Source organism: Lygodium microphyllum, chromosome 27 (assembly GCF_053477565.2).
Source record: "Lygodium microphyllum isolate KBCC chromosome 27, Lygodium_microphyllum_v1.1.10, whole genome shotgun sequence".
NCBI classification, from domain to species: domain Eukaryota; kingdom Viridiplantae; phylum Streptophyta; class Polypodiopsida; order Schizaeales; family Lygodiaceae; genus Lygodium; species Lygodium microphyllum.
Window position 1 is genome coordinate 89,001,994 of NC_141161.1, and position 9,566 is coordinate 89,011,559.

Genomic DNA, 9,566 nt, shown 5'->3' on the forward strand with positions numbered 1-9,566 from the left:
GGTCTATACTTGGACAGAGCCATTAGGGTTGACGGCAAGTACCTTATAGGGGCCCATCCACCGCTGTTGGAGCTTGCCAGGAAACTTGCCAAAGCGTGAATCATAGGCTAGGACCAAATCACCTTTTTTGAACTCCTTGTGCTTGATGAAGCTATCATGGTAAGCCTTACGTCGAGCTTGCGTGGCTTCCATGCACTGTAGAGCCATCCTACGAATTTCACCCAAACATTCCAAATGTAGGAGACGGCGTTGCAATGAATCATCGTCCCCAAACGCTCTTTGATAGCCACTCTCAAAGAGGGTAATTCCAGTTCAACTGGAAAAACAACTTCTGTACCATACACCAGTTGGAAGGGTGTTTGTCCTGTTACTGCTTTATGGGAGGTTCTGTACGCCCAGAGGGCCTCTGTAAGTCGATTGTCCCAATCACGACAATGTGCGGCAATCGTTCTTGTCAGAATCGAGCAGAGGATGCGATTGATGACTTCGACTTGGCCGTTGGCTCTGGGGTAATAAGGAGTAGACTTGCGATGGCGGATCTTATACAACTCTGTCAACTCTTCCATGACTTTGTTAAGGAAATGAGTGCCTCGGTCACTTACTAGCTCTAAAGGACTACCAAAATGGGTGATGATATTCTCATACATGAACAGGGCCATGCTGTTGCCATCGTCCCGCTTTAGAGCTTTAGCTTCACACCACTTTGTGACATAATCCGTGCATACGAGGATATATCGGTTCTGCTTCCTTCTGGTAGGAGGATCGATTGGACCTACGAAGTCGATGCCCCACTTCTCAAAAGGCTTCAAAGGAAGGATAGGTTGCAGTGGCATGGCACTTGTCTTGGTGGGTTTCCCCATTCGCTGACAAGCATCACATCTTTTACAGTAATCATAGGCATCTTTGTGGATGGTAGGCCACCAATATCCTGCTAGCAGAGCCTTCCTGGCTATAGCTTCTCCTACAAAGTGGCCTCCACATGGCTCGTCATGGCAAGCCTTCAGAACAATCCCAATCTCATTTCCTGCAACACATCTTCGGAGCACTTCATCTTTGCCTTTCTTGTACAGTGCACCGCCTAACAAGGTGTAGGGGGCTGATTCCAGCATAAGCTTCTTCCTCTTCTGACTAGAAATGCCAAGAGGGTACTGTTGGGTTGCCAACAGATTGGCAATGTCTGCATACCAAGGAGTTACAGTTTCTACCAAGAATAGGGAAGCATCAGGGAGGTCTGGATCATCCTGCTCCTCATCTGCAATTTGTGGGATACGCGACAGATGATCAGCCAAAACATGGGAACGACCAGGCTTAGTAATCACCTCAAAGTCAAACTCCTGAAATAAAAGGAGCCATCTCATCATTCGTCCTTTCACATCTGCTTTGTTCATCAAGAAGGATAGGGCCTCATGATCCACATAAAATTTAAAGTGGGTGGATAGTAGGTAGTGGCGGAACTTCTCTAGGGCAAACACCATTGCCAAGCACTCCAGCTCCGTCACTGTATAGTTCCGTTCCCTATCAGTGACTTTTCGGCTTGCGTAATAGATGGGTTGATCCAACTTCGAGGAGCCCTTCTGGCAAAGGACAGCACCTAAGCCTTCAATTGATACATCAGTGTGTACATGGAACTCTTTCGTCCAATCAGGAGGTTGCAGAATGGGTGCCTCAATCAGACACTGCTTCAGAGTGTGGAAGGCTTTGTCACATTCTTCTGTCCAAGTAAACTCTGCATCTTTCCTCAGAAGCTTGTGCAAGGAGGTTGCCTTTGTTGCAAAATGGGCTATGAACCTTCTGTAGTAACCCACATGGCCTAAGAATCCCCTCAACTGTTTGAGGTTGGTGGGTGCGGTCAGAGCTGCGATCTTTTCGATCTTTGCAAGGTCTGTTGATATCCCTTGTGCAGAGACAATGTGGCCCAACAGAACTCCGGAAGAGACCCCAAAGATGCATTTGTCGAGGTTGAGGGAAATCCCATACTCCCGGTATCAGTCAAAGCATTGTTCCAGGTGTCCCCAGTGTTCACAGATCAAACTATAGACACAGAAGTCATCCAAATATACTTCAATAAAGTCGTGTAGATGACTTTGAAATGCGGCCATCATGACTCGTTGGAAAGTAGCAGGGGCATTGCAGAGCCCAAATGGCATCACTCGGTAAGCGTAGGTCCCCCATTCTGTGGTGAAGGTTATTTTGGACTGGTCTTCTTCTGCGATTTGGACTTGGTTATATCCATTAAATCCATCCAGAAGGGAATAAAGCTCATGTCCTGCCACTCTGTCCAACAGTTGGTCTGTGAAAGGGATAGGAAAGTGATCCTTCTTCGTCTTGGAATTGAGCTTTCAGAAATCCACACATATTCGCAATTTGCCATTCTTCTTGGGTACAACCACGATGGGTGAAACCCATTCACTATTTGCCACTGGATGGATGAACTCGGCTTCCAGAAGCTTCAGCAGCTCCGCTTTCACCAATGTTCAAAAAATTCAAGTTCATTCGCCTCTGTCGTTGCCGTATGGGCTTGGCATTAGGCTCCAAGTCAATATGATGTTGACATATTGTGGGATCAATCCCCTTTATGTCTTTATAGGACCACGCAAACACGTCCAAATTTTCTTTCAACAAGTTGTACAAGGTTGACAACTCCTCTTCTGGGAGGCTGCTACCCACCTTCAAGTGGCGTTCAGTGCCATCTGCATCCACAAAGGTTAACTGCCTTTCACCTTCTACTTCACGGATGAAGGTCCCACGAACTGCTTCTGGATACAGATCCGACTCCTTCAAGGGAGTGGTGTCCTCTTCTGATGTCCCACTAGAACCAACTTCTTCTTTTGGTGGAGACTTAGGTTGCTCCTTGAGATGTTGAAATGGGATTAGAGCTGTTTCAGGTTTGGTTTCAAGATTAATTACCTCTTGGTTGGAAGACTCATCTTCTGATGACATGTCTAGGAACGTCACATAACAGGGACCCTCTGATGCCTGTTGGGTTTGTCGGACTGGTGCTTGTTGGCACGGTGCATCATCATCATCTTTCTTTGGCAAGGATGGGTGAGGGCGGCATGAGCCACTGCTAAAAGATGGCTTGTTCTTCTTCAACCATGTCTTATAAAGATTTTGCATATAAGAAGATCCATTTACCAGACCAAATGGTACCATCGCCATTCTGTCCCATAGCATGAGCTCGCCTGCTTCTGATGCTTTTGAAACTTCTTCTCCAAATGTATCCTCTGCAGGTGGGATAGATTCTTCTGGCTCATTTTCATAACCTTCTTCGTCCATATCATATCCATCCTCTTCTGTCTCTGTCTCTGCTTCTGTCTCTGTCTCTGCTTTTGTCTCTGTAGGCGCTCTGTAACAGAAGAACAGATTCTCTGTTTCCTCTCCTGCCTCTGTCTCTGTCTCTGCTATGGCCATGTAACAGGGAGAACAGTACATCCATGCTTCTATCTCACTATCAGAAGTGATTTCAGAAGTCATTCCTGGTTCAGGCAGGAAGTATTCACCCATTGATAATGGCTTTGCATCTTTTGAAAGTCGGCTTACAGTATCCACTATTAAGGAATGTGTCACTGTTTTCTTGGGAAGGATCTGTTTGACAGCATCTTCGTCTGCTAATGTTCCATCTGTAGCCTCATTAGGGGAGTCAGAAGATAATTCCAAGGAGTGGATCCATGTCCTTTTTGAGAACCATACAGTTTCAGCACCACTTTGTTGGGTCCTCTACCCAAGGTCAAGGTTCCTTTGAACCAATCCGTCCTTGCTCGGGCTTCAAAAAGCCATGGTCTGCCCAGTAGCAGAGGGTAGGATGTACCATAAGAGTTTGGCTTCACCACCAGATAGGTTAGCCAATAATCCTTTCCAGCCACTGTAGTCTTCACATATGGGAGAATACCCAAAGGCTTGATCCTACTCTGATCCGCCAGTCTGATGAGCCATTGGGTGGGTTGCACACCTGTGGCCTAAATCCTTCATTGTCACATCCATCATAATGTTTACTGATGAGCCTCCATCAATCAGTGTATTTGCAATGAAGCAGCCTTCTATCCACACGCCAGTCTCTGGAGTACCCGGATCTAAAAAGGCATTAGCTACGTCCACTTCTTTGACAGGCTCTGGAGCTTTGTTGGACTTTGGTGCTGTTGAGGGAGCAATCCTTAAACCACATCTTTTTGTCAGTATACTTTTGAATCTTTTCCGGCAACTGGGAGACAACATCAATAATTGTCGGAATGTGAGGTTTGGTTTAAAAGTATCTAGATCTCTGACTAGATCGTATTCCTTAATAGGATCCACTGGCTTCTCTAATCGGTTAGGGAATTGGGCAACACCCATTTTCATTTTCCCTCTTTCTTCCAATAGGGGAATCATGGGAACTTCTTCTGCTACTTGCGGCGCTTCCTCCTCTTCTGTATCCTGGACCTCCGGTCCTGTCTCTGTAACTCTCTGTGGCACTGTAGTACTCTGTACGGCACTGTCAGGCTCTGTTCTATTATGTTCTTCTGGTGGAAGATTGAACTTCACTGTTCTGGCAGGAGGGTTATTTTCTTTCTGGACAGGTGGTTCCTTCTGCTTTGCACGCATGATGGCAACAACTTCCAATTCCACTAAATTGGAGGTAGGCTCTTGAGCCTTGGCCGGACTATCAGTAGCACTGTTTTTCACTGGGGCTAGGCTTGGACAATCTTTTGCAGTGTGGCCTTCTCCTTTGCATCGACTCCATAAGGGCTTGTAATCCACTGACCTTCTGGGATTTTGACAATTTGGTGAGATGTGTCACTTTTCTCCACATCTATAACACTCCACTATTGATCTCTGACCACCACCAGACTGTCTTCCTCTGTAACTTTGAGAGGGAAATCTTCTGGGTCCGAAATTAGGGCCAAACTCTCTCGACTTGGGTCCAATATCCTGTGTTGTCATTTTGGATTCCAGCAAGTTGAATCTTGCGTCTTCTTCCTTCCTTCTCCTATCATGCATCTCCTTCAGAGAGCAAATGTTCTCTGTATGGTTCTTCTGCAACCAGTAGGAACAGAAGGCCCCAGGAATAGTTGGTTTTCGTGTACATTCAGTGGCTAAATGGCCTGCTTGATGACACTTACCACACCAAGTATTTGACCGCATCACATCTCTTCCTGCTCCTGCAACGTTGGATATGCTCGCGGTATTCACTTTCAGCGTCTGTAACTGCTCTGTAATCACATCCATCAACTCCTTTTTTATGTTGGCAACTGAGTTGGATAAGTAATCCTTCAAGCTTTCTCCTCCGGACGTACTGGTAGTAGGGTTTTGAGGAGTCTCTGTAATCACTGCATAAACGGGTTGGGCTGGTACATAGGGGTCTCTGTTCTGGTTCTGATTCAGAGCTCTTGTTTGAACTGTTGGCTGTTGGCTCCAGTTGGTAGGGTTCCACTGTTGCTGCCGATTTGGCATTGAGGAAATTGATTGGGACCATTGTTGTTGTGGTTGAACCACCATTTGAGGCATGGATTGTGGCCACTGTGGATTTGGTGCACTGTACTGTGATACTGGGGGCATCTGTTGGTAAGGGTAGGGAACAGTCCCTGGAACTGCATTTGGTGGGTACATCATTCCTGGCATCAGAGGAGGTAGGACTCCTCTTCCTGAATTCATCGCCAATCTAGCTTCCACTTCATCGTACAGTCTTGCACCTTCTGTTGCAGCTTGCAGGGTGGCTGGTCTTTGCAGTTCCACAAACTTACGGACTTCTGGTTGTAATCCTCTGAGAAACACCCCCTTCTGAATGCCATCATCTAGATTATGGTTAGTCCATCTCTTCAGGATGGATTCCATTTGTGAGACATAGGCTTCTACTCTTTCTCCAAAGGACTGACTTAGGTTCATGAATTCCTCTCTCATCCGCTCTTCAAAACCTTCACGCCTGAATTTAGTGAGGAAGGCAAACTTCAGGTCGTCCCATGTGCCAAAATTTCCTACTGCTTGTCTCTCATACCACTGAAACGCCGTGCCCTTGAAAGTGGCGGGGAATATTGCTAACCAATGCTCAGGGGTTCTGGCATTGTTAGCCACACACGCTACCATAAACTCTGCTACATGAAGATTGGGGTCTTCATTGTACTCTCCCTTAAAAACTGGCAATGGAACTACATTCGCTAGCCTGTCATCAATATTTCCAGGACGGATCTAGCTTGGAAGTGGACCTCCAGCAGGAGGAGGAAGGGTTTGATGTGCCATTGGGGCTTCTGTAAAGAGTTCCGCAAGGGCGTCAAAGGCGGCTTCTGCTGCGAGCTCGTTCTCAGCCTTGATTTTTTCTTTCTCTCTTCTCACGTACCTCTGGACTCGTTCTAACGCTTGCCTCTTTATTGCGTCATTCATCAAGGGTGTGGCTCCACTATGTTGTTAGTGCTCCACAGAGGGTTAACAGAAGGCTTCAGTCTCTGGAGGACTCTCTTGCCAACATTTCTTCTACTTCTTTCTTTTCAATGTCCCTGAATTCTGCTTTCATTCCACTGCACAGAGGAAGGTATTCGGTTCTGAAGGTGTCAAAATGCATACGTCTGAGCATTGTGGTGGTGCCATCATCATAGTAAATCCAGCTTCTGATGGTTTCAACAGTGTATGTTGTGAAAAACACTCTGTCTACCAACTTCCAGTGGGTTGCTAATTGAACAAACAGAAGATTATCAGTACACCAAGCATCCCATGTATCTTGCTGTTGAGCATCCACGAACAAATTCCAACTCTTTTCCTTCATGTCTTTGTGAACCTCTACAGACCAAGACTCCTGAAGCTTCTTCACAATCTCCCACTTGATGTTGTCTGGAAACTTCTCAATGAATGCCAAATCTTCCATATATGGTTATTCTCTCTGTTTCTACTCTTCAGTTTATTCCCAAACAGTTTGCCACCAAGATGCAAGTTTATGATGCTTCAACAGGAAGAGGAAACTGTCCACCACATAGAGCATGCATCATGATGGTGATGTGTTTCCGCCATTGTGGGATGAACTTCTTGTGGAAGGTGGCTTTGATTATGAGAAATTCCAACTCTTCAGTGGAAGAAGGAACTTTACAAACATCCATTGAATTCTTCTCTTCTTGGCAATGCCATTTCCTTCATTTTCAGCCTCTTCTGGTGCTTGTTGATGGCAAGATTCCCCGGCTGCGCACCAAAAACATGGAGCCCCAAGAGAAACACCAAGGAAAAGGGAATTCTCTTGCAAGAAAATCTATCTTGTAACATCAACAAGCTTGTTTATCATGTTTTATATGATCACAATGAAGAAAAGAACACCAGGCACAACAAATCTTTATACAGCATCATGTAGATCTCCCACGGATTTGATAGAATCAACCATATTCTTCAATATCTTCACAAAATCCATCAATAGAACAAAGAAAGCAAAGGAATACACCATCTTTGAATGGAAATACATCACATAGTATTCATCTTCAATGTCTCCATAGTCTTCTCTCTCAATCTCTCATAGACAATCACTTTGGTTGAGTAAAATTGGCTATCTCTGACTCTCTCTCTCTCCATCAATAATACATCATATCCTCACTAAAATCTCTCAAAATCACTCTCAATAATCCTTCTTAGGTCGTGGATACCCCTCCCAAGAGGTATGTCTGATATGAAGAGTCACCAGAGCCACTACAGTGTCCTTTCATAGCTCACTACTGTCACTTCACTCTAGTCTTCACTTGAGTCTTCAGCAGCTACTTCTTCCACTTCTTTCAGCTCTTTTGCACTTGTATTCACCTCTTTCCAAGGCTAGAAAACTTTCCCAAGCTACACTCTCATCCACCAGAACACATACAGAAGCATACAGAACAGTCACAGAACAGTACCAGAACAGCTACAGTACAGAACAGAACAGAATTTGAAGCTCTACAGAAGACCTACAGAAGGTTACAGAAGGTCATCAAAACCACATAACTCACTCTCAAACCATTCCAAACTCTCACAAACCATTCAATAAGCTTTCACAAGATCTAAATCTTCATCAATCAATACTCCATCCCTCCTTACAGAAGATAATCAGAACAAAACAGACCAAAACAGAGCAAAACAGAACAAAACAGAAGGTATACAGAACCTATCAGAACATCACAGAACCACCAATAAACATCATGAACTTCCAAAACACAATCAATATCATCCAAAACACTCTCAAAACACTTCCAAATCAATCAATCATCTCATAAAATCAACCATTCAGCTCTCAAAAACAACAAAAAAATAGCCAAAAAACAAGTCATTTCAACACTCAACACTTGCGCACTCAGAATCGAGCATTGGAGGGTTTTCCCCAAACCGGTGCTTGAGATAAATAGGTAGTAAGAAAGGGCATTTGATCTTCATTGCAAGTAAGTGTTTTGGATTTTTGAAGTTTGGATAAGTTCGTTGGATTAGCATTACCATTTGCTTGTGATTTGTAGGCATTTTGGTAGGAAAAATAGAGCAAGAGAAAGAAAACCATAGTAGGGTTTTGTGCAACAACAAGCCTAAATCAAAGGAAAGCAGGGTTGAAATCTGGCAAAGAAGAGGAAAAGGCATCCAAGGAGTGTTGGAGAGGGGGTCTAAAACCTTGAGAAAGGGTGAAGAGAGCTCATTTTCAGTTTCAGGGCTTTGAGAGAGAGAAAGTTGGAGCTCCAAGGCAAAGACAAGATCAAGCACATTGATTCGGAAGTTTTTGACTACTCCAGGTACACACGAACCTTCCTTAGCACTTAATCATTGATTCTGGAAGCCCTCGGTACTTAGCATCAACCATAAAGGTTAAACGAATCAAAATCTTGCCTCGCAGGTCATTTGCGCCGCCGAAATCACATGCACATCATGGAGTCTGATTTCCAGAAAATCGGACCACTTGGACTTAAATAGTTTGATTTGGTCACTAGGATGCCTACAATTCACTGTCTAATCGGACATTGTTAAGTCTAAGTCAGACAAATTCAAACTCAGAAACCTAGATTTGGACAACCTGACTTGGATAGCCAGATTTGGACAATCGACTCAGACACTAGACTCGGGCTCAAACCGTTCGATTTTCTCACTCAAACAGACCTAGAATTCGGACATGGGAATCTGATATCTGATAATCGGACACACTGACCAGAGCTTGGAAACTCATTAGTTTAGCACATCCCAAGCTAGGGAGAGCTCAACTCAAAGCAAGGCAAGACCCCTGTAGGCATCCAAGCACATTAGATGGCTCATAGAGCCTCTAAACTGCAAAGATCGTAACTCAAGCACCTAGGAAGTGACCTCGAACAAAGCCTCTCGGTCCACCCATTTCAAACATCTTAAAGGGACCAACCAAACTTGTTAGAGTGACCACCACCTGAGGGAGCTAACTAGAAGAGTGTGTTGCATCACATTGTTTTCATCACGATCACACATTGCATGAATAATCACTTGAAGTGCACTGAGAAAGAAAAAAACCTGATTTTGCACTGTGCACAAAAAGAAGCACCCCACGAACACTTGAGTGCACTTAAATTTGAGAACTAGCTGAACTAACAAGAAACTCACATGCAAGATAAGTGACCTAAATGAACTCACTAATAGGAGAAGACCCTCAA